The 26840-nt window shown below is 35.4% G+C and overlaps 1 protein-coding gene across 9 annotated transcripts in view; it reads left to right on the top strand.

The window, feature by feature from the left end:
• The window catches only part of Stk33 (serine/threonine kinase 33), a 214655-nt gene that overhangs the window by 72834 nt on the left and 114981 nt on the right, over positions 1 to 26840 (top strand). The window contains exon 2 of one of the 9 annotated variants that reach the window (XM_087211743.1): positions 25338 to 25401. The exons of the other annotated variants lie outside the window; for them this stretch is intronic. The gene's annotated coding sequence lies outside the window, so the exon portion shown is untranslated. The remainder of the gene's footprint in view (positions 1 to 25337; positions 25402 to 26840) is intronic. 9 annotated transcript variants of the gene reach the window in all.

A 26840-nucleotide genomic window follows, 5' to 3' on the forward strand; every position in this document is an offset into this window, starting at 1 on the left:
ACCTGTGAAATCTGTGGACATAATAATTGTTGTCTTAAGCCGCTAAGTGTTATGCAGCAATTGTAACTGGGACCCCAAATTGCAAGTAGTATTGTTTTATGATTGTCATAATGTCTTTCCTATCTGCACTTATGACTTCTTTCATGCTGTTTAATCTTTTATTTATCTTCCTCTCAGTTTTCTTTAGTCAGAGTTGAGGGAGGTTCAACCATTTTAAAGAATCAGTTTTTAGATTTGTTCATTTTACTGTTTCAGGTATTTTAGTTTAATTGCTAAAAGCTTTACTTTTATTCATTTTTTTCTTTCTACTTTCTGTGTATTATTCTTTTCTACATGCTAAAGGTAAGTACTAAGTTAATTTCCTTTTTTATCTTTCTTCCTTTGTAAAAAATGCTTTGGAAACTATAAGGTTTCCTCTCTGTACAGCCCCATCTCATTGTGCCCCATCAGTTTGCTAAGACATGTTCTTCTTCACTGTCTTCTTGAGAATTTTAAATTTCAGTTTTAATTTTCTTTTTATCAAAGCATTTTGGTCATGCTCATTCCTGGGATTTTATTTATTTTAGATTCTATTGTAAATGAGATGGTTTCCTTAATTTCCTTTTCAGGTAATTCAGTGCTAAGGTATATGGAAATGTATTGATTTTTATATGTTGGCTTTGTGTTCTGCAACTTTACTGAATTCATTGATTAGTTTTGAGTTTTGTTGTTGTCGTTGTTACTGGACCTCGAACTTGGGACCTTGTGTTTGCAAGGCAGGTGCTGGAACCACTGAGCTAAATCCCTGGCCCCTCATTTATTAGTTTTGAACATTATGTCTGTGTGTGTGTGTGTGTGTGTGTGTGTGTGTGTGTGTGTAGATTTTAGGATGTATTTTTCTCTATTATACTGTTTGTGAGTAGGGACATTTATACTTTTTCCTTCCAATTTTGATGCCTTTTATTTCTTTTTTTCACCTAATTGTGTTTAGGACTTCCATATCTATTACTTTTCCATTTATGGGACATAATATCTGACAAATACAATTTAAAGAAGGAAGAGTTTATTTTGGATCACAGTCTCAGAGGTTTCAGTCCATGGTTGACTGGCTCTGAGGCAGGAACATCATGGCAGAAGGATATGGTGAAAAAATGGATATGGCTACCTCTTGGCAGCCAGGAAGCAGAGCACAGGGGAATATAGCCTGAGAGGAGGAGACCAGGGACCAAATATAATCCCCAATGTCAAACACTCATGACCTACCCAGACATACTTAGACATGTGCTTTGTTAATTTCCTAGGCATTTCTCAAGGCCAGTCAAGTTGACAGTCAAGATTAACCATCACAAAACTATGGCAAATAGAAGTAGTGAGAATGGGTATCTTGCCTTTTTCTGAATCTTAGAGGAAAAGCTTTCAGTTTTTCACCACTGGTCTTTTCATTTATGGGCTTTACCATGTTGAGATACATTGTCAGTATTGGATTACAAATACCTTTTTTTCTCTCCCTCTCCTTGTTCCTGTTATCTGTCTTTTATTTTGAAATTTATATATATTAAGGTGTCTATATAAGAGAAACCATGTGATATTTAAGCTTGTGTGTCTGGAGTTACTTCACTTAACATTATGATCTTGAGGTCCATCCATTTTCCTACAAATGACTCAAGTTTATCCTTCTTTATGGTAGAGTACTATTTCATTGTGTATTAATAAAACATTTTCTTTATCCATTCATCAGTTGATGGATAAATAGGCTGTTTCTAAAATTTAGCTATTATGAATTGCACCGCTGTAAATGTGCAGCAGGTGGCGAAACCACTGAGCTAAATCCCCGGCCCTGCACTGCTATAAATGTGGATATGCACACATCACTGTGGTATAATTTTTAAAACTCTTTTGGGAAGATACCTAGAAGGGGAATAGCTGGGTCAAATGGAACCTCTAGTTTTAGTTTTTTGAGAATTCTCCATACTAATTTCCATAGTGGTTGTATCAGTTTACAGTCCCACCAGCAATGGAGAGGAGTTCTTTCCTCCCCATAGCCTCTCCAGAATTTATTTGTTGATTTCTTGATGGTAGCCATTCTTTCTGCAGTGAGACGGAACTCTTTCTGGAGTGAGATGGAATTGTCAGTGTTATTTTAATTTGCATTTCTCAAATGACCAGTGATGTTGAACATTTTTAATGTATTTATTGGCCATATATATTTAATCTTCATCGAAGAAATGTGTATTCATTTCAGATGCCCATTTTTAACTGGGTCTGTAAAGCTGGGGTGTCTAATTTTTTAGTTCTTTAGATATTCTAGATATTAGTCCTTTGAAAAGTAGATGGCAAAATTTTTCCCATTCTGTGGGTTGTATCTTCATTCTGTTGGTGATTTCCTTTGCTGGCATATTTTTGTTTTTTTCAGTACTGGGGATTGCATGCTAGGAAAATACTCTGTCACTGAGCTACATCCCCAGGCCTGTGTGACTCTTTTAATGTGATGTTGAATTCATTTTGATAGTATTTTGTAGAGGATTTTGGCATCTATTTTCATCAGGGATATTGGCCAATAGTTTTTTTTTTCTTGTAGTGTCTTTGTCTGGCTTTGGTATCCGATCAATGTTGAATTCATAAAATGAATTTGGAAGTTTCCCTTCTCTTCATTTTTTGGGAAAAGTTTGAAAGATATTGGGATTAATTCTCTAATGGTTGGTATAATTCACTAGTGAAGCCTTTGGCCTTGAGCTTTTCTTCATTGAGGGAATTTTGATTAGTGATTCAGTCTCCGTATTAGTTATAAATGTTTTGACTTTTTATTTCTTCATGATTTATTCTTGGTAGATTGTATTTAAGAATTGTTCCATTTCATCCAGGTTATCCAGTTTGTTGGCATATTAGTTGTTCCTAGTAATCTCTTATGATTCTTTTTATTTCAGTTATATATTTGTCTTTTATTTCTGATTTTATTTTAGTATTCTTTTCTTAGTTTAGGTAAGAGTTTGTCAATTTTGTGTATTCCATGTGTCTCTTAAATTCTTTTAAATACCCATTGTTTTCTCCTTGATTCAATCTGGATGCATTTTTTTGCTTGTTTTTTGTTTTTCTGAGTTCTCAGCTCAGCATAGTTTGATGTGCTATAATACCCATTCCTTTAGTTTTAAATTTTCTTTCTTTTTTTTGTATTAAACTCTTTTATTGGTACATTGTAGGTATACAACACAATTAGATTCTCATTGGGAATTGTACCTTTATATAATGCATCTTGGTTCTTATTTATCCCCCATTCCTAGCCCTCCCTTCATGCCCTCCACACTTCCCTAATTATAAAGACTTTATTTCCATTTTTTCCATTTCTCAGCATTTTTCCTTTCCCTTCATTTCTTTCCCCTGCCCCTCCCATTACCCCTACCCCTTTGGACCTTTTATTCCTATTTTACATTATCGATTATTCATTCTAATCATTGGTACATTTTAGGTATACAATATAATGACATTCATCATTGGAAATTTGCACCTTTACATAGTCTCTCTTGGTTCTTATTTTTCACCCTTGCCCAGCCCTCCCTTCAACCCCTCCAGTCCTCCCTATTTACAAAGATTTTGTTCCTATTTTTCCATTTTCTCATATTAATCCCATTCCCTTCTATCCTTTCCCCTAGCCCTCCCACTTCCTTCCCCTTTGCCCCTTTTCTTCCTATTTCACATGACCTATTATACATTTAGTCCTTATTTACACTTTCAGTTTCTCACACCAGAGAAACTATTCGGTATTTACACATGTGTGTCCTATTTATTTCACTTAAGAGTATTGCCTCAATGTGCATCCACTTAGCTATAAATGTCTCTAATTTCTCATTTTTTATGGCTGAGTAGTACTCCATTTTATAAAAAAAACCACATTTTCTTGATCCAGTCTCCAGTTGATGGGCATTTGGGCTGTTTCCAAGCTTTAGCTATTAGAAACTGCACTGATATGAACATGGGCACACATATATCACTGTGGTATGATTCTTTTAATTCTTTGGGGAAGATCCCCAGCAGTGGAATAGCGGAGTCAAATGGGACTTCCAGTCCTAGTTCTTTGAGGTATCTCCATACTGATTTCCACAGTGGTTGCACCAGTCTACACTCCCACCAGCAGTGGAGCAGGGTTCCTCTTTCCCCACAGCCCCACCAGCATTAAATTTTCTTTCTTTTTAAAAATAGTTTTTAATTTTCATCATTGGATTTTTACAGGTCTTGAGTTCCTTTTTAAAAATAGTTCCCAGTTTTCTGCCAAAATGTTCTTGTTTTTGTCTTCTTGATTTAAAATCTATGTTGATAGCTTTAATGTCTGTAGCCTCAGGTGGTGAGTTTATGTTCCTGGTTTTATTCATGTTTACTTATCTACTCACATGTCTTTTTTAAAAAAATTAAATTGTGTGCCAGAAATTATATTTGCAAAGTTCTTTGTAGAAACAATCTGAGGTCCAGAATGATGTAATCTTCCTTCAAAGAAAGATATTTATTTCTGTTAACACCTGGGGACATAAATAGTTCAGGATCAATTTTAGTGACTGAGAGGATTTGATGTCTATTGCTGTATGTTGTGAATCCTTCAGAGTTCTACCTCAGTGTAGTGGGGCTTTAGACTCTGATTTTCAGACTCATAACTACAGGATGCTATCAGAAACGTCTCATTCACTCTGTTACTTGTTTCCTCCGGAATTGGCAAACACTCTCTTCCCTGAATTGCCATTCTTTTCCCCGTTTTAGCCTGGTGATTCTGCCCTTTTATGTTAGCTCTTTGATGCCTTCAAACACTTTTCTTTTTTTTTTTTTTGGTCTAAACTTTTTAGTTATCCGCAGCAGACTGGTTGGTTTGAATTACCCAGTGGTACACTATCCAAATGTCACTTTCTTTGTGAAATATTATAATATCCTTAGGCTGAATTAATTCCTTTCACCATGGTCTTTTGGTCATTTTATAGCATTTATGCCAATGTGATGTGCACTTCAGTTATACTTTCTTCTTTATTCTGCCTCTACAAAACGACTTCCAAGTTTGTGATCTTCTTCATTGAATTTGATATTTCAAAAAAAAAATCCAGGCCTTTTGCTCTTCTCTTTTCTTTTTTTGCCTCTAAGTCATGAGGTCATTATTTCTTTAGAGGCAATTCCACATTTCTAAACAGAATCTATAAATTAGTTATAGTCTAATTTTTTAAAACTCAGATTTTTCCTCTATAGAAAAGTTTTATTCATGGTGACTAGGCTTCCAGGCAAACTTTGAAAGATGATTTAATCTACCATTGAACTGAAATGAATTTTTAAAAGTTAGAAACATATATAAGCAGTGGTTATAGTAATTAATCAAAAATTAAGAGTACCATAACTAAAACATTTAAAAATCATGAGTACCTTTGATTTTAAAAAGCAACCTTGATTGCAAGGGGAAAAATAAGTAAATTGATAATGTTATAAGGATTTTGAGGGGATAACTTATGTGTACAACCATTATAGAGGGTTATAGCACTGGATATATTTGGAATCTATAGTCAGAACTATAGTTCTACTTTTGGTTAATGTAGCAGTATTAGTAGCACTATAGATAAAGACAGTACTCACGAATAATTCCTTATTTTGGCTACCAATGAAATATGTAGAGAGAGAAAGCTTCTTGAGGTATCAGTCAGCATTTAGATGTAAGAATACATATATGCACAATTATAAGGGGTTTTAGTAGGTAGAGTTAACTGTACTGTACTGATAAAGAGGAATCAGGTGTTGGGTGGGCAGGATAAAGCCACCAAGTTTTGGCTTCTTTGATGAGCTCTAGGATTGTTAGTCCCACTGACTCTCCATTATGCATAGGACTCCTTGCTCACTTTGATAAATAGTGTTGGGTAAGTGGCAAAAAAGTGGCAAAAGAAAATAGTATATATTAGCAACTAATACCTATTATTCATAAAGCTGCTCCTTATAACTAAGGATCAATTATCACTTAAAGAATTAAGGAATGTATAAATATGTGAATTCTGTCATGTGTTTAATTTTTTCCCAGTTTGGGGTATAATTGTAGGTTCTTGAAAAATATGATGTGAAAAGCAACTTATTCCTAAATTTGGGGATGCTGAGTACATTAAACATAATGCAAAGTTATGAGACACAGTAAAAAGAAAGAAAAATAAGGAAATAGATGGTGGTATACCCAAGGCAGGCCACAGACAAATTTAGTCACAGACTGAAAGTGGTTTGACACTTACTTAGTGAAGTCATACTGACTCTGAGGGAACAAACTTGTGCAAGAAAAAATTTTGAATCAGAATATAGGAAAGTACCTAAGAATGAGAGTAGGGTCAGGTGGAGAGACTAGGCTTAAATATTTAGTGAGTATTTTATGTGTTAAAGTTATTAAAAAATAACAATTACAGGTTTAAGGAGCTCATAAAAAGTGAACTTTGGACAAAATTCTGAACATTTGGCTATCTCCATAAGTGTTCTCGCCTTATTACTCTCAGTATGTGTTCCAGAAATGCTTTTCCCTTCAGCTTCTGCCAGTTAAAGCCATACCCCTCTTCAAGATTAAGTCAAATGCCACTATCTTTTGTGAACTTTTCCTTTTTACCTTTCTGTAAATCATCTTTCCCTTCTGGGAGAGTCAGTAGCATTTTGTGTTCCCTGTGTATTTATCAAATTCTACCTTTGATTACATTCAATAAAGATAATAGCTGATATTTTTGTATCCTTATCCTTTTCCCACATGGCCAAACACAGATTATTACATAAATTAATGCCCAATAAATATGAAATATGAAGAAATTATATATGGGTATGTGAATTTCTCTGAGCTTCAGAGAAAAGCGTAAGTAGTAAGGTGAACTTTAATAATCAGTAGAAATAAGAGAATCTAAAAACTGTTTTATTGTGAACTTAATTATTTTGTCTTATCTGTGAGCATTATCTACTTAGAAGAAAGAAGACCTGCAATTTAATCTGAAACTTTATTTGTAATAATAGTTGATGCAGAAGGAAGTATGTACACATTTAATCCCTTATAAACAGCTTGTTTGATCATTTTATATAATTTCCATTTTATATGTTAGAATTCTTCTTTTTTTTTTTTTTTGTACCGGGGATTGAACTCAGGTCCTTGCACTTGCACAGCAGGCGGCCAAACCACTGAGCTAAATCCCTGGCCTAGAATTCTTATATATTTATTTATGTTGAGGACAATATCTGAAATATTATTACTTAATAATAATTGAAGATTATGGGATCATTAAAGCATATTCATTATTAGTTCTCCAGACCTATTGAAAAATGTTTAAACTTTATCCCAATTTTATTTCAGTATATTTTTATGGCCCAAATGCAGTTTAAAGTGTTTGATTTCATTTTGAATCATAAAAATAACATTGCTACATATAAAAAGTTATAGAATAAGTTGGGCATAAGGTCACATGCCTGTAAAACCAGCACTTTGGGAAACTGAGGCAGGTGGATCACAAGTTTGAGCTCAGTTTGAACAATTTTGTGATTCACTGAGACCCTGTCTCAAAATTAAAAATAAAAAGTGGGGCAAATTAGATAAATGCAGATTAAAGCAACATCATTATAGTATGAACACTAAGCCAAACCAAATATTGATCTACTATTGACCTACAGTAAAATATTTACGAAATAGAACAACTGTACTGCTACTAACAATAGAACAACATTCAATAGAAATGGTGCAAATTTAACTAGCTGTCTAGAGATTCATCACCCTTAATAGTTATATTAGTAAAGGTAGAGGGAGTGTGGAACTGCAAAACGCAAAAAGCAAAATTGAGAAAAGTGAGAGAGCCGGGGATTTAGCTCAGTGATTTCATTGCCTGCTATGCAAGTGCAGGGACCCAAGTTTGATCCCCGGTATCAAAAAAGAAAAAAAAAAAAAAAAGATCAGAGTGAGATGGGGGTCCTGTTGAGGAGTAAAAGGAAATTAATAGTGATAAAAGTTGCAGGAAAGCATGAACAAGAAAAAGATGACAAAAGATAAACAGAGAGCAAAATACAGGTTATAAGACAAAGATATGAAGGAACAGAACAAAGTCAAAAGGGGAAAAGAGATAAGGAGAGAAAGTAAAAGCAGAAAAAGAAAAATGGGGGAGGAAAAAATCCCAACCCCTCAAGTACCAATGAAGGAAAGACAGAAATAATAAAAAATAGACAAATCAAAGAAAAAATTGAGTAAAAATAAAATTCCTGTGTTTTGAATGAGTCATTTTTTTCCAAGATCCACAGTCCTGGGATTTAGCCGATCATGATTTTTCCCACTTAACCTTAGGGCCTGTGGGTTTTTGGTGTACCCTCCCTGTACCAGAGGCCCCTCTGTCTGTTCATTCCAGACTGTAGTTACCATTCAAGCCAAGGTGTGTCCCTGGTCCCATTGGTAGATGGGGAATGTGAGGCCTCTGGTCTCTGCTGGATGTATGCTACACTGTGGCGATCCAAGTGGACTGTTGGACTTAATACCAATAGGATTGGGGTCCGGTTGCTCGCTTTTCTCCCTGTATGTTGTTCTTATCTAGGATCAAGTCTGTTGATCCTCTGCTGCCCATGACCAAGGGAAGCAAAATGTAGAGCAGGCTTGGAGTTGATGGATAGTCTTGCTCTTGTGTCAAAGGGCCGTGCCAGCATCTGGTGTGGGCCTGTTTGCTTGGATGTGAGGGTCACCACACATTCTGCATGCGTCTGTTTGCTCATCTCAAGGGAGGATCACTGCACATCTAGTGCAGGCCTGCAAGCTCTGGCATGGACCTGCTTGCTTGTGTTGGGGCCAGGAGGATGCAGTCTGCTTTTTAATTCTGAGTCTGGCATCCTCCAAGTAATTATTCTTGAGTTTTCCTCTAGGGTTTTAAGTTTTTTTAGTGTTAGATCTTCTTTAAAGGTTTCGTAAAATTCAGCAAATCTATCTAGTCCTGGGCTTTTCTTTCTTGGGGGACTTTTTATACTGCTTCAGTCTCATTGCTTTTATTTGATCTGTTTAGCTTTTTATAAACTCCTGGTTCATTTGGTGATCAGTCATATGTGTCTAAAATTTTATCTTTTTCATCTAGATTCTCATTTATTGGATATAAGTTTTCAAAATAGTCTGTAATTATCCTCTGGATTTTAGTGATATCTGTTGTAACATCCCTTTTTACACTCCTAGTTGTATTGGTTTAGTTCTCTTCTCAGTTTCTTTGAGTTAGTTTGGCTAAGAATGTATCAATCTTGTTTATTGTTTCAAACTTTTCTTTTTTCATTGATCTTTTGTATTGTTCTTTTTAAGCTCTGTTTTTTTTCCTTCTACTGGGTTTGAGGATGTGAGGTTAGTTTGTTCTTATTTTTCTAAGACCTTCAGATATATCATTTGGTTATTTATTTGAGATATGATTTTTTTATGTGGGTACTCATAGCTATAAACCTCCCTCTTTGAACTGCCTTTCCTGTGTCCTAGAGATTCTGGTATGTTGTGTTTTTAATTTCATTTGAGCCTAAGATTTTTAAAAATTCACTCTTGATTTCTTCAATGACAAAATGATAATTCAAAAGTGAATGTTTTCAATCTTCATGCATCTTAATTTGTATATTTTCTGTAGTTTCTCTTGCTATTGATTTCTATCTTTGTTCCATTATTATCTGATAAGGTACAGGAAATTATTTCTATTTTTTGTATTTGTTAAGACCTGCCTTATAGCATAAGATGTGATCTGTTTTGGAGAAAGTTCTACAAGCTGCTGAAAAGAATGTGTATTCTGCAGTTGTTGGGTAGAATGTTCTATAGATGTCTGTTAAGTCCTTTTGATCTATGTTGTAGTTTAACTGATGTTTCTTTATTGATTCTTCTCATCTGGATGAACTATGTATGGGTAAGAAAGGAATACTGAAGTCACTCACTATTATTGTATTGGGGCCTGTGTGTCCTTTTATATCAAATAGTGGTTGTTTTATGAAATTGGGTGTGTTAATTTGTAAAACTATATCTTCTTAGTGGTATAGCTTAGTGCTATATCTTCTTAGTGGATTATCCCCCTTTACTAATATGCAGTGGCCTTCCTTGTAATTTTCAGGCTGTTTTGAAGTCTGCTTTGTTAGATATTAGTATAGATACTCCTTGCTTTTTGATTTCATTTGCAAGGAATATTATTTTCGTGTACTTATCTATTCTTCTTTGTGTAGGGTTCTTTATCTTTTGCAGTCCTGGCTTAGTGGTCATTAATTCCTTTATTTCATGCTTATCTTAGAAGGTCTTCAGTTCTCCTTTGTTTCTGAAGGATAGCTTTACTGGATATAATAATCTAGGTTAGCAATTATTTTCTTTCAGGGATTGAAATACATCCTTTCATGCCTTTCTGGCCTTTAGAGTTTCTGTTGAAAAATCTGTAGTTATTCTAATGGGTTTTCCTTTGTAAGTGAAGTGGCATTTTTCTTTTGCAGCTGCCAATATCCTTTCTTTGTTTTTGGCATTGTAACTATAATATAATATGGGCAGTTCTTTTCTGGTCATGCCTGTTTAGGGTTTTAAATGCCTCCTATACTTAGATGTCCATATATTTCCCAAGATTTAGGAAATTTTTAATATAATTTAACTGAATAAATTTTATATGCCTTTAGTCTGTACCTCAGCACCTTGTTTTAAACAAAAATATCTTTAAGTTTTATCTTTTAACTGTGTTTCAGAGTTCTTGGATGTTTTGTTCTTAATTTCAGTTTTTTACTATTGAGTGTGATAATTCCTCAACTTTGTTTTCAAGCCCTGAAATTTTGTCTTCTCCTTGATCCAGTCTGTTGGGAAGGCTTTCCACCAAGTTTGATGTGACTTATTGAGTTTTCTATTTCCAAAATTTCTGTTTGGATGCTTCTCAAACTCTTTCTGTGTTGGACTGCTCTTTCATAGCCTGCATTGTCTTCCTTAATTTAGCCAGCTGTTTATTTGTATCCTTTTTTATTTTTGGTACTGGAGATCAAACTCAGGACCTTGCGCTTGTGAGACAAGCAGTGGAACCACTGAGCTAAATCCCTGGCCCCTATTTGTATCCTTTGGAAGTCACTGATCATTTAAAAAAGTAATCTTTTGAATTCTTTGTCCAGCATTTCATCTATTTTTATATCTTTGCAATTAGTTACTGATGAGTTACGGACATTTGGAGGAGTCATGTTTCCTTGTTTTTTTCTATTTCTTGTGTTTTTTTCTTGTGTTTTTATGTCAATATTTGTGCATACAGCAAAAACCAATTAAAAGTAACAACTATACTACCATTAACAATAGAAAAGAAAGGGACAGTTATAATATAAACTAAAGGGCAAAAATTCGTAAAGGTTAAAAGTAATAACAAAGTAATAATAAAAATAGGATGAGAAGGAAAAAGTGGAATAAGAAACAGTATTAACAAAAGGAAGATAGGAGAAAGGAGGAGGAGATAAAAAATCCAATTAAAGAATAAAAAAGTAAATACAAATAAGAGGAAAATAACAACAAAAACAACAAGGAAAGAAAATGAAAGAAAGTAAAAGAATCAAAGAACAGAAAAGAGAAATGAGTCCCCCAGATTCCTCTGTGCTAAGGTGTTTGAACCAACTTTAGGGGAGAGGTAGTAGTCACACCTGGCATCAGTTATATTTTCTCTCCAAGGTGCTGTATGAATGCTGAGCCTTGCCCTGCCTTTCCCACTGGGTTAGTTCAGTCAATGGTTTTTTATATACCCCAGGGCTATATTCACTCCAGAGAGTTTTAGTATTTGTTTCTTTCTGTGCAGTTGGAGTTACTGCTATTCCCAACTAGTTTTGTGGCATATGGGCTGTCAAGGTGCCCTACTTGTTCCAGAGGGGCCCTCCCCATCCCATGCAGCCAGTTTATGACAAACATCCAAGCAGAAGCCTATTCTCAAACACATAAGAGAGTGGCAAAAGCAAATAGACCACTGAATTTTGTGCTGGAAGGGGTGCAGCAAGAGGGATAAATAGATGTTATGCTATTGTGATAATAATAAAATGACTTTAGTAATGGTTCCACAAATTTACCATGGTAAGTTTTTTTGTTGTTATATGGACTGTCCTATTAAAGCAAAATTATTTTCTAGATACAATAAAAATATAGTATATAGTACATAGAATAGATAGATAAATTCTTAGTAGCTTATTTATCTGTGGATCTCAAAATCTTTAGATGCTTGATTTTTTCTTTTCTCTGGTGAGGTCAGTGGGTATGGTAAGATCTGGGTTTGATAACATTAATGAATTAGACAGTACTTTATGTATTAAATGCAGATGAAACATGCATATGTGTAATAGTAGTTCTCCTTTTACCCCTAAACCATTTAAATCAGATTTTGAGCAAGTTTTGATTATGTTTATGAGTGTCATGTAGTGTTGGAAAAATGGGGAAATTGTGTGCCAAACTTGGGACAAAACTGCAAACTGCAGCACCACTTGGGAGCCCTGGAAATCAACAAAGGCAGAGGAAACCAATTTAGACAGTTAGTGGTTTTAGTGACTGGGCATTAGGATCGTATGGGTTGATTGCTCATCCAAGAGGGACAAGTGACAAGTACAATATAAATGATAGCATCTAAGCCACAAATCAGGTAACTATGAAGCTTTCTTTAACTACTAAGTTTATAACTAACCTTTGCCAATACTCTGTGTATCACATATTTTAGTAGCTTGTCTTCCACTTAGGCTAGAGAGACCCAATTTTAATTTTATTGGTTGAATTTCCATTCATGTCCATAGTTATATAGAGTGGACCCTGGATGCTACAGTTAAAATTATTCACATGATCTATGTTCCCATGATATCAACTTCTCTTAAATACTTAATTTTCCTTTATTTTGGAGTTAATTGGTCATATATCCAGATTGATATTTTTCAACAGTACTTTGGTCAAACTTTGGACCATGACCATTGCTGGGAAGTAAAATCAATTTAGTGAGGTCAGAAATGTTTTAACATGAATTTTGAAAAAGGGAATAGAATAAACAAGAGTGCAATGTACAGTATATTACATTTTTTTCATGAAATATTGGGGCATAGAGCAGATTTGCATTTATTATTGTGGATCAGGTAAAAAATGTTTGAGAGATAGTCAACTTGATGGAAAGATCCTTGTGATAGGAGTCTAATTTATTCAAAGATCAATTTCATCAAAATATGGGATCAACCCAGATGCCCATCAGTAAATAAATGGGTAAAGAAAACATGGTATATTTACAGAATGGACTACTATTCAGCCACACAGAAGAATGAAGTCACATCATTTACAGCACCATAGATGGATCTGGAGATCATTATGCTGCATGAAACAAGCCAGATACAGAAAGGCAATATCACCAGTTCTTACTTATTCATGGAAACCAATAAGTCAACCTTGTAGAAGTATGGAATGGAATAATGGGTACTAGAGATAAGGAAGTATAAGAAGAAAGGGGATAGAAATTAAGAGGGACTGGGAAAGGTGCTCGGATGGGACAAGGGTTAAAGGTAGAAGGAGAGTGGATGGACATATGCAATGCATGATGTGAGCATATATGGAAATATCACAGTGAAGCTCATTAATTTGTACAATGTATTAATGATAATGGTAAAAAGATGAATTTCATAGTATAAGTACTTATTAAATTCTCATAGAATTATAATATTTTTCTCGGGCTGGGGATTTAGCTCAGTGGTTCTGCCACCTGCCTCACAAGCGCAAGGTCCTGAGTTCGATCCCCGGTACCCCCCCCAAAAAAAGAATTATAATATTTTTCTCAATTGTCACTGTATATTAAAAAAAGAAGGGGTTTATTTATCCAAGGCATTTCTCATTTGGCTTATGTGGATATAGAGATTTTTCATCAGGAGTGTGTTAAGAGTATCCCATCCATTATTTAGTATTCAGAAAGTTAAATGGGATTGATGTGGACATGCACTATTTCTTCCTCTCCTTTACTTTCAACACAAGACTCATTAAAGAATCTTTTCTAGGGCATAATGTAAGGGGTATGGTCATGAGTTAGACTTATTTCCCCTTTCATCTGCCCATAATGTATATTGAATTTTTATAATTTATTGAGAACTACTCTAAGCATTTTATATGCATTAATTCATTTGCTCCCCATCATAGCCATTTGGGAGATGCTCTGTTATCTCCAAATTACTGATGAGGAAACTAAAGCACCGAACTAGATTTAAATATATTAAGATAACAAACTTAATAAGTAGACAGGATTTGAACTTAGGCAGTCTGCAAGTAGAATAGAACACAGCCCTTTTCAAGGGCAGAGAGCTAGTGAGAGGGAGTTTGGCTCAGTTTTGCTCAGTCAAGGCTCCTTCTTCTGGCAAGACTTCAAGACAAACAGCCTCACATAGTCTGTATAGCAGACCCCTGAAACTATGTAAGGTGGAAGATTTATTGAATGCTTGCTTTTTTCTTAATATTTTGATGGTCTATGGGCAAAACTTGAGATAAGTACCTTGTCATTTAAGACAAGTTCATAATTTGAGTTGGAAATTTGAAGTATAATTCATTGTATAACATATCCTGTGGCTACCACAGGAATGGATATACTGAAAAAGTTCAGGCAGAATAATCCAAGAAGAGAGGAATAATTAAGGTATACATATACATGTATTTATACTTATATGTACAGTCATGTGTACCTTAATGTTGGGAGGAGCATTCTGAGAAATGCATTTTGTCATTGTGTTAACATCATAGAGTGTAATTTCACAAACCTACATGATATAAGTAGCTCAATCACTTGACATAACTTCTTGATACAGTCTAGAGACATGGCAAACAAGAGATGTGTGGATGTGCTGCTGGTGTAATATGGCATACTGCTTTGTAGTTAACTTTTTGTTTTTTAAAGTAAAAGGAATATACGGTAATGACAAAAAATGTAAAAGAGTAAGTACGTAAATCAGTGACATGGTGATTTATTATCAAATATTATTATGTACTGTACATATATGTGCTATATTTTTTATGACTGGCAATGCAGTAGATTTGTTTATATCACAGTCTCCACAAACACCTGAGCAAAGAATTGTGCTATGATGTTACAATTGCTTTGATATATGCTATTAGGCAATAGGAAATTTTAAGTTCCTTTATAATCTTATGGGACCATCATTGTATATATGGTCCATTATTGGGCAAACTTTCTTTTTTATGGAGTGCATAACTGTGTAGGTGTGTATGTATTATTTATTAAGTTTATATGTAAAAAATATATTTATATATATTTTAAAATAAAATTATGGACATGGGTAAATCATATTGACAAATGTATCAGGGAAAATGATACAGTGAAAGTCTTGAAGGAGCTTATTGTAAGCAGAGTAATGGAACCCCAAAAGATGTTCAGGCCCTAATCCCTAGAACTTGTACATGTTGCACAAAAAAGATGTTGTACAACTGATTAAAGTTAAAAATATTGAGATGGGGAGAATTTTCTGGATTACCTTTGGGTGGGTTCAGTATAATCACATGAGTCCTTAAAATTGGAGAACATTTTCTAGTTGTAGAGAATCCAGCAAGGAAATAGGTTCTCACCTAAAGCTTCCAGAAAAGGAACTTAGCTCTGCCTAGTCTTTACAGCTTAATGAGATTCTTGTATTTCTAACCTACAGAACTGTGAGATAATGTTTGTATTGTTTAAGCCACTGAATTGTGATGATTTGTTACAGGAGCAATAGAAAATGAATACAAAGCTCTGTAGTACCTCCCCAATTATCAAGAAGAGAGAGTCTAGGAAGATAAGGGTTTCTTCCACATGCTTGAAGAAACTAAACTTTTTTAGCCTTGAGAAGATAGAGCTAATGAGGATGCTTGAAATCTAGTTTTCAATATTTGAATGGCTGTCATATGGAAAAAAGATAAGATTATTATGTTGAGTTAGATGAATTTAGGTCAAGAGTTGAAGTTATGGAGAGTGAAAATTACAGCTGTCAAAATCAGACTGGATAGTTTTGCAGAATATGAGCTCCTTTTCTCTGGAGATGTCCAAAAGTAACATGTATTTGTGAAATATTTTGCAGTTTACCAAGAACTTTGAATTCATAAATCATCCCATTTAATTCTTAACAATTCAGTGAGTTAGCATCAGTTTTCTTGTTTTATGCGTAAGCAAATGGAGGCTAAGATAGCTTTGTGTAACTTAATGATGGGTCCTCAGCTAATAAAGATCTGGATTGGAAGTTGAGTTTTATTTTGGGAATAAGAGGTCAGTACTTTTCCTACTTCCCTCATTCCTTCCTTGCATTACGAGACTGGGTAGATGCCTTGTAGGCTCCTTCCAACTTTATAATTCATTACTTCCATGAAAAAATATTTATAGGTAACAAACTGAATGGCTTCATTTGAATTTTTTCCTTAGCCAATATTATATACAGGGACATATTGATACAAATCAGGATGTTAAGCACTGAACAAAAATGTTTTGGACTAGAGATAGTAGATTTCCAGGAGAAAACAGACTACAGTTTACGGCTATACAGTGGTATGTTGGTAAATGTGTAACAACCAGCTTTCCAGAAAAATAAGCCCTGATTTGTAGCATTTGCCAATTCCATGGTAAAAATACTCCCACCTTGGCTTATTTTCAGGTACCAGCACTGATGCAGAACTGGGAAGAGGTGAGCTGGGAAAGCATCTAGGATTAATAGATTCAGAATGCGGCCTCTGGCTCCTTCATCACTGTGGCCTGAGGACCTAGTGCAGACGGTTCACAGTAATACAAAGAAAGTGGATTAAATCGATCCTTTTATTTTTTAAAAAGAGTTAAAAACACAAAAATACATGAATTCCTCATTGCAAATAGGTAAAAATAAGTATGAATTTAAAAATGAAATTTCTTCTTCATATATTCTATAGCCCAAAGTCCATTTCCCTTCCTAGGGGTAGCCATTGGGATGCATTGCATTAGACATTTTCTTATACATCTACCAACATAAATATTTATATATAGAGTATAAATATTATCATATTATATTCATATTTAATTTTAACAAATTAATGTCTTACAGATCTTTTGATATGACCATCTTTTAAACAGCTGTACAATATTCTATAGTATGAATAAATTACTAAAACTTACTTAACCCATCTCCTATGGGTGAGCATCTAGTCAGTCCCCCCTACTTTTTTTTACCATTAGAAGCAATAATTCATGTCTTTGTATACATTTGTGAACATTTCTTTTGTGTTGATTCCAACGAATAGAATTGCTAGTTGTAGTGTATCTCTATAAAAGCTTTATATTTGCTCTCCAAAAATAATATATAACTTTTCCCTTCTACCAGTAGTGGAACTTCATTTATAGATAGAAATTTAGACCACATTTATTGTTTTTACCTTCCTGGTATTGACTTCCTTTTTTCTGATAATAGTTCTCTGATTTCCTTTGGGGCCACCATCATCCTGTGAATTAATGACTCCACTCGGCTGCAGAAGTAGAACATGTTCATAGCAGCGCAGTTTGTAATAGCTAAAACTTGGAAACAGCCCAAATGCCCATCAACTGGTGACTGCATAAAGAAAATGTGGTTTTTTTATAAAATGGAGTACTACTCAGCCATAAAAAATGAGAAATTAGAGACATTTATAGCTAAGTGGATGCACATTGAGGCAATACTCTTAAGTGAAATAAATAGGACACAGATGTGTAAATACCGAATAATTTCTCTGGTGTGAGAAACTGAAAGTGTAAATAAGGACTAAATGTATAATAGGTCATGTGAAATAGGAAGAAAAGGGGCAAAGGGGAAGGAAGTGGGAGGGCTAAGGGAAAGGATAGAAGGGAATGGTATTAATATGAGAAAATGGAAAAATAGGAACAAAATTTTTGTAAATAGGGAGGACTGGAGGAGTTGAAGGGAGGGCTGGGCAAGGGTGAAAAATAAGAACCAAGAGAGACTATGTAAAGGTGCAAATTTCCAATGATGAATGTCATTATATTGTATACCTAAAATGTACCAATGATTAGAATGAATAATCGATAATGTAAAATAAGAATAAAAGGTCCAAAGGGGTAGGGGTAGTGGGAGGGGCAGGGGAAAGGAAAGAAGGGAAAGGAAAAATGCTGAGAAATGGAAAAAATGGAAATAAAGTCTTTGTAAATAGAGAAGGGTGGAGGGGGTGAAGGGTGGAGGGGGTGAAGGGAGGGCTAGGAATGGGGAAAAAATAAGAACCAAGATGCATTATATAGAGGTACAATTCCCAATGAGAAATGTAATTGTGTTGTATACCTACAATGTACCAATAAAAGAATTTAATACAAAAATAAATAAATAAAATAAAATAAAATACTTAAAAAAAAAAAAAGAAGTAGAACACGTATGTGACTCATACCTACATTTTGAACACCAATTCTATATACCCAAGTAAGTGGTTCTAGAATAGGCAAAAAGCTTGGCAAATCAATGTAATTCTTTCTTCTGGTCACAGTAATTGTTTCAGAAAAGGCACAAACCCCTACTTGATCCAGTTAAAGTGAACCCAGGGACTTCTGGGAGCTCTACTAGAAAACAGAACTTGTTCCTTTCTGCTGTACATGAACCTAAGAAGAGGTAGGGCCAAAGATTCTTATTTTTAATATTTTTGTACTGAAGTCATGCCCTCTCTTTCCTTTGGTTCCTTTGATCCATTCTTACTCATAGTCTCTCCCTGCTTCCCCTCTCTTATGTATCTTGAAAAATAATTCAGTCTATGAATATACACAAATTTTCTTATAATACAAAGCTCTCTTTACCCTAGTGCAAAACTCTTGTTCTGTTCCTTCCTTTAAAGGTAGGCTTCTTGGAAGAATTATCTCTCATCGTATTCTTATTCCATTCCAATTGATGCCTGACCTCTACCACTTCACTTACATTGATCTGGCAAATTTTAAAATTTTGAAATTTAGATATAACTTACATACTATAAAATGTACCTGTTTAAAGTATACAACTTTGTGGTTATACAACCATCATCACTGTTTAATTCAATAACATTTTCACCTTCCCCAAAGGAAACCTTGTACCCACTAGCAGTCACTCCCCTTTTCTTAGGCCCTGACATCCATTGCCTGCCCTCCACCCCACCTTCCAAAAGTAAGTACAGGGAACAGAACAGGACATTCAACAGCACCATGTTGTGGTCCTTCATCTATCAATTTTCTGTCTTGGTGAATTTGCCTATTCTTGCACATGTTGTGTAAATTGACTTATACAATATGTGGCCTGTGTATTTGTCTCTTTTACTTAACATTTTTAATGCTAATTCATGTTGTACCTATATCAGTGGCCAAATAATATTCTATGGTATGCGTATTACTGCATTTTGTTTTTCATTCATCAGCTAGTGGATATTTGTATTGTTTTCATTTTTTAAGGTAGGTTCTCCTTATATAGTCCAGGTTGGCCTTGTATCCCCCAGGTAGCCCAAGTTGAGCTTGAATTCATGATCCTCCTGCATTAGCCTCCCAAGGGCTGGGATTGCAGGTATGTAGCACCACCCCTGGCTGTTCCAACTTTTTAAAAAATTCTTTTTTTGGTACATTTTAGGTATACAACACATTTACATTTCTCATTGGGAACTTGTACCTTTACATGATGCATCTTGGTTCTTATTTTTTCCCCATTCCTAGCCCTCCCTTCATCCCCTCCACCCTTCCCTATTTACAAAGACTTTATTTCCATTTTTTCCATTTCTCAGCATTTTTCCTTTCCCTTCATTTTTTTCCCCTGCCCCTCCCACTACCCCTACCCCTTTGGACCTTTTCTTCCTATTTTGCATTATCAATTATGCATTCTAATCATTGGTACATTTTAGGTATACAATATAATGACATTCATCATTGGAAATTTGAACCTTTACATAATCTCTCTTGGTTCTTATTTTTCACCCTTGCCCAGCCCTCCCTTCAACCCCTCCATTCCTCCCTATTTACAAAGATTTTGTTCCTATTTTTCCATTTTTCTCATATTAATACCATTCCCTTCTATCCTTTCCCCTAGCCCTCCCACTTCCCCCTCCCCTTTGCCCCTTTTCTTCCTATTTCACATGACCTATTATATGTTTTAGTCCTTATTTACACTTTCAATTTCTCACACCAGAGAAACTATTTGGTATTTATACATGTGTGTCCTATTTATTTCACTTAAGAGTATGGCCTCAAAGTGCATCCATTTAGCTATAAATGTCTCTAATTTCTCATTTTTTATGGCTGAGTAGTACTCCATTTTATAAAAAACCCACATTTTCTTTATCCAGTCTCCAGTTGATGGGCATTTGGGCTGTTTCCAAGTTTTAGCTATCAAAAACTGTGCTGCTATGAACATGGGTGCACATATATCACTGTGGTATGATTCTTTTAATTCTTTGGGGAAGATCCCCAGCAGGGGAATAGCAGGGTCAAATGGGACTGCTAGTCCTTATTCTTTGAGGTATCTCCATACTGATTTCCATAGTGATTGCACCAGTCTACACTCCCACCAGCAGTGGAGCAGGGTTCCTCTTTCCCCACAGCCCCACCAGCATTTGTTATTGGTTGATTTCATGATAGTAGCCATTCTTTCTCAAGTGAGGTGGAATCTCAGCGTTGTTTTCATTTCCATCTCTTGAATGACCAGTGATGTGGAACATTATTTCATGTATTTATTTGCTGTTTCTACTTCTTTGTCTGAGAAATGTCTGTTCATTTCAGATGCCCATTTTCGGATTGGGTCTTTAAATTTGGGAGGTCTGATCTTTTTAAGTTCTTTATAGATTCGAGATAGTAGACCTTTGTCTGAGGGACTGCTGGTGAAAATTTTTTCCCACATTGTGGGTTGTCTCTTCACACTGCTGGTGGTTCCCTTGCTGTGCAGAAACTTTTTAATAAGAAGAGATCCCACTTGTTGATTGTTTGTGCTAGTTCATGGGCAACTGAGGTTTTGTTCATAAAATCTTTTCCTACACCAGTGTCTTCAAGAGTTCTACCTAACCTCTGTTCCAGCCGGTTTAGTGTTTCTATTTTAATATTTAGATCTTTAATCCATTTTGATTTTAGTTTAGTGCATGGTGAGAGATATAGGTCTAGTTTGAATCTTTGGCAAGTTGAAACCCAATTTTTCCAGTACCATTTATTAAAGAGGCTATCTTTCCTCCAGTGAGGGTGTTTGGCTCCTTTATCAAAGATGAGATGGCTGAGTGTGTCTGGTGTTGATTCTGCGTCTTCTAATCTGTTCCACTGGTCCTCAGGTCTGTTTCTTTGCCAATACCATGCTGTTTTTATCACAGTAGCTTTGTATAGTATAGTTGCAAGTTGGGGATGGTGATACCCGCTGCCATGTCTCTGTTACCTAGAATTGCTTTTGCTATTCTGGGTCTCTTCTTGTTCCAAATGAATTTTTAGATTGTTTTCTCAAGGTCCGTGAAGTATGCTGCTGGGATCTCAGTTGGAATTGCATTAAATCTATATAGCAGTTTTGGAAGTATGGCCATTTTCACTCTATTAATCCTTCCTACCCAGGAGCAGGGGATGTCTGTCCATTTTCTGATCTCATCTTCAATCTCTCTTTTCAGAGTGCTACAGTTTTCGCAGAAGAGGTCTTTGATTTCTTTTGCTAGGTTGATTCCTAGGTATTTCAGTTTTTTGGATGCTATTGTGAAAGGAATTCTTTGCCCTATTTCTCTCTCACTGAGTCTGTCATTCGTGTAGAGGAAAGCTATTGATTTTTGTGTGTTGACCTGTATCCAGATACTTTACTGAATTTGGTTATTAAGTCTAGAAGACTTTTGGTGGAGTTCTTGGGGTCTTCTATATAGAGTATCATGTCATCTGCAAATAATGACAAGTTGACTTCTTCATTTCCTATCTTTATTCCTTTTATTTCTTTCTCTTGTCTAATTGCTGTGGCTAATGTTTCCAGAACTATATTGAACAAGAGTGGTGATAGTGGATATCCTTGTCTTGTTCCTGATTTTAGTGTGAAGGATTTCAGTTTTTGACCATTTAGTGTGATACTGGCTGTTGGTTTTTCACAGATGGCTTTTATCAGATTGAGGTAGAGACCATCTATTCCAATTTTTTGTAGGGTTTTTATCATAAATGCTTGTTGAATTTTGTCAAATGCTTTTTCTGCATCTATGGAGATGATCATATGGTTTTTGTCCTTGGCTCTATTGATACGGTGTATTACATTGATTGGTTTGTGTATGTTGAACCATCCCGGCATCCCTGGCATGAATCTCACTTGATCAGGGTGTATGATCTTCTTGATGATCTTCTGCATTCTATTTGCCAGTATCTTATTAAGGATTTTTGCATCTATGTTCATTAGTGAGATTGGCCTATAGTTCTCCTTTTCAGTTGGGTCTTTCTCTGCTTTGGGGATCAAGGTGATGCTTGCTTCCAGGAATGAATTTGGGAGTATTGCTTCCCTTTCAATTTCATTGAAGAGTTTAAACAGTAGTGGCAGTAGTTCCACTCTAAATGTCGTGTAGAATTCAGCAGTGAAGCCATTAGGGCCCGGGCTTTTCTTAGTTGATAAGTTTTTTATTACGTTTTCAATTTCATTGGTTGATATTGGGTTATTTAGAAGTTTTACGTCTTCTTTGTTCAACTTTGGTAATTCATATGTATCTAGGAATCTGTCCATTTATTCTGTGTTGTCCATCTTATTGGCGTATAGGTTCTTGAAGTAGGTATTGATGATCCTCCGGATATCTGCTGGGTCTGTTGTCATTTCACCCTTTTCATTCCTAATTGCATGGATTTGGGCCTTTTCTTTCCTTTTTCTGGTAAGGTTGGCTAAGGGTTTGTCAATTTTGTTGATTCTTTTGAAGAACCAACTCTTGGCTTCATTGATTTTTTGTATCGTTCTTAGTCTCCATTGCATTGATTTCTCCTTTGATCTTTATAATTTCCTCCCTTGTATGAGCTTTGGGTTTGTCTTGCTCTTCTTTTTCTAGAAGCTTGAGGTTCAGCATCAGGTTGTTTAATTGGGTTCATTCTGTTTTCCTAATATATGTATTCACTGCTATGAATTTCCCTCATAATACTGCTTTCATTGTGTCCCATAGATTCCAATATGTTGTATTGTCATTGTCATTTAATTGAAGGAACTGTCTGATTTCTTCTTTAATTTCCTCTATGACCCATTGGTTATTCAGAAGTGTGTTGTTCAATTTCCACATGTTTATGAAATTTTTCCAGTTTCTTTTCCTATGGATCTCCAATTTCATCGCACTATGGTCTGATAATATACAGGGGATAATTTCAATTCCTTTGCACTTATATAAACATGTTCTCTGTGTGAGTATGTGGTCTATTTTGGAGAATGACCCATGTACAGCTGAGAAGAATGTGTATTCTGATTTTGTGGGGTGGAACACTCTGTTAAGTTCATTTGTTAAAGAGTTTGATTGAGTGGTAGTATTTCATTACTTATTTTTTGTCTAGTTGATGTATCTATTTGTGACAGTGGGGTGTTGAGGTCCTCCACTACAATTGTATCAGTGCTTGTTTGATTTTTCATGTCCGTTAATATTTGTTTTATATAGTTGGGTGCACTAGTGTTTGGTGCATAGATATTTATGATTGTCATCTCTTCCTGTTAAATTGTTCCCTTTACAAGGATGTAGTGTCCTTCTTTGTCTCTCTTAATCAGTATTGGTTTGAAATCTACTTGATCTGCAAAGAGGATAGCTACTTCTGCTTTTTTTCAGGTTCCTGTTGCATGGAGTATTGTTTTTCACCCTTTAACTTTCAGTCTATGAGTTTCATTTTGAATTAAATGTGTTTCTTGTATGCAGCATATTGTTGGATTTTGCTTCTTGACCCATTCTGCCAGTCTATTTCTTTTGATTCGTGAAATGAGACCATTAACATTGATGGTTGTAACTAAAACGTATTGACTTATTATTGCCATGACTTTTTCTTTTTGTTGGATTCTCCCCCTTTACATTTAATTTCTTGTCATGCCAGATGGGTTCATTCTGCTTTGCTTCCTGGGGTTGTGATCCTCAATGTCTGTTCCTAGGATATTGTGTAAAATTTTTTGGAGTGCTGGTTTGGTATTCATGAAGTTCCTAAGGTGCCCTTTGTCATGAAAGTATCTTATTTCTCCATCCATTTTGAAAGATAGTTTTGCAGGGTACGTCAATCTGGGTTGGAGGCTGTTTTCTTTTAGGGCTTGGAATATGTCAGTCCAAGCTCTTCTTGCCTTGATGGTTTGCATTGAGAAGTCTGCTGTGATTCTGATGTGTTTCTTTTGTATGTGATTTGTTTCTTTTGTCTAACTGTTTGTAGAACTTTGTTCTTCTGTTGAGTTTCTGGAGTCTTACCAATTATATGCCTATGTGTAGATTTTTTTTGATCAAGGCTATTTGAAGTCCTATATGCCTCACTTATTTGTATATCAAATTCTTTTCCCCTGCTTGGGAAGTTTTCTGCCATTACTTCTGTGAAGAGTTTTTTATGTCATCTGCACTCTCACCTGTTTCTTCTTTGACTCCAGTCAGTCTTATGTTATTCTTCTTTGCTTTGTCTAGCAGCTGCTGGATTGATTTCTCATGTTCTCTTATAATTTTGAAGCAATTTTTCTTTTCCTGGTCACTAATTGCAATCTTATCTTCTATATCTGAAATTCTGCCTTCATATTGGCTCATTCTGCTGTGTAGACTTTCAGTGTAGTTTTTCATCTCCTGAAAATCTATTTGCATCTGTTTTATGGATTCTATTTCTTTCCTATGTTGGGGTTCCATCATGTTCCTCAGCTCCTCTCTAAATTTATTAATCATGTCTTATGTTAGGAGTACAATCTCTGCTGTTATCTGAGAAATTATTTCTAATTTCATTTTTTCCAAATCCTGTTTTGTTGCCAGTTCAGTGGGTCCAGGTGGTTGAGTATCAGAGTGTTCCATCTCATTTCCCTTTGGGGTTGCTGCAGGTGATCTGGAAGCCTGGTTTTGAGACTTATTTATGTGTCTTCTCATTTTGATGCGGGTCGGGGTGCTGTTGGCACCTGCGTGGATCACCTCCTCTGAGCTGGGAGAGGTGGGACAGGGGCCAGGAGTGGTGGGAGGGTCGGTGGCCCAGAAGCCCCTTCCTCTGGGCCAGGAGTGGTGGGACAGAAGGTGGCCCAAAAGCCCTTTCCTCTGGGCTGGGAGTGGTGGGACGGATGGTGGCTGGGAAGCCCCTTCCTTTGGGCTGGGAGTCCTGGGCTGGATGGTGGCCCAGAAGCCCCTTCCTCTGCACCAGGATCAGTGTTTTGGTGGCTCAGAAGCCCCTACCTCTGGGTAAGGGAGTGGTGGGACAGCTGTTCCAACTTTTTGGCAGTTACAAATAATGCTGATTTCTTTTTTTTTCTTTTTTGGTACCGGGCATCAAACTTGGGTCCTTCCACTTGTGAGGCAGGTGACGGAACCACTGAGCTAAATCTCCAGCCCAGTTACAAATAATGCTGTATGAACGTTCACATGTAAGTTTTTCTGTGAACATAATTTTCAATTTTCTTGGCTCTATACTAGGAGTGTTATTACTACATATAATAACTCTATGTTTCACATTTTTAGGGACCTGTCAATGGATTTTCCATATCAACAACATCAGTTTACATTCCCAATAGCATTATAGCAGGTTCCAGTTTCTCTACCTCTCCTCCAGCATTGTTATTAGAGTTTTTTGTTAATAATCCTAGTGAGTTATAAAGTGGTATGTCATTATGGCTTTGATTTGCATTACCCTAGTGAATACAAATATTGAGAATCCTTTCATGTGCTTATTGGCACTTATATATTTTCTTGGAAAAATGTCTATTCAAATCCTTGGCCATTTAAAAATTGGATTGTCTTTATATTATTGTGTTGTAAGAGTTCTTTACATTTTTTATTCTGAATACTAGACCCTAATAAGCTATATTATTTGCAAATATTTTATCCAACTCAATGTTATATTAGTAGTGATTTTTACTTTCTAGATAGTGGCCTTTGAGGTACAGATGTTTTTAATTTTTATGAAGTCCATTTCTCTATGTTTTCATTGGTTACTTGTCCTTTAAATGTCATGTCTGATAAACTGTTGCCTAATCCAAGAATCTTATATTTTTAGTTCTTACATTAGGTCTTTTGTCTATTTTGAGTTGGTTTATATATGATATATATATATATATATATATATATATATATATATAGTTTATATATGAGTCTATTTTGAGTTGGTTTATATCTTGTAGGGGTCCACATTCATTCTTTTTCATGTGTAGATAACAAGTTGTCCTAGCACCATTTGTTGAAAATAGTATTCTTTCCTTGTTGAATTGTCTTGGTACCCTGGTGGAAAATCTAGTGAATATAAATGCATAGGCTTATTTCTGGACTGTCATTTTTATTCTGTTAATCAATGAGTATGTCTACCCAAGGCCAGTGTCCAGTACAAAACTGCTGTTTTAATTATTATAGCTTTTGCTTTTAAAGAAATGTGGTCCCACTGTTTTGTGCAGGCTGGCCTCAAGTGATCCTCCCTTCTCAGCATCTGGAGTAGCAGGGACTACAGGTACATGCCACTGTGCCCAGCTTAATTACTATATTTTTGAAATAAGCTCCGAAGTCACAAAGTATAGGTTCTCCAGTGTTAAATAGAAGTGGAAGTGGTGAGAGTAGATATTCTAGTCTTATTCCTCATCTTGGAGGAGAAAGTTTTCAGCCTTTCATCAGTAAGTATAATGTTATCTATGAGTTTTCTATAGATGCCTTTTATCAGAGGGAGGAAATTCCTTCTATTACCAGTTTGTTGAGTGTTATTGTTATGAGACGGTATTGGTGTTTTACCAAATATTTTCTCTGCATCTGTCAAGATGTTTATATGCTTGTTTTACTCTTTTCTGTATTATATTGCATTAATATGGTGTATCACATTGAT

Source organism: Heterocephalus glaber, unplaced genomic scaffold (genome assembly GCF_053883595.1).
Source record: "Heterocephalus glaber isolate CG9 unplaced genomic scaffold, H.glaber_assembly_v1.0 deba00001428, whole genome shotgun sequence".
In the NCBI taxonomy this organism is placed as follows: Eukaryota; Metazoa; Chordata; class Mammalia; order Rodentia; family Bathyergidae; genus Heterocephalus; species Heterocephalus glaber.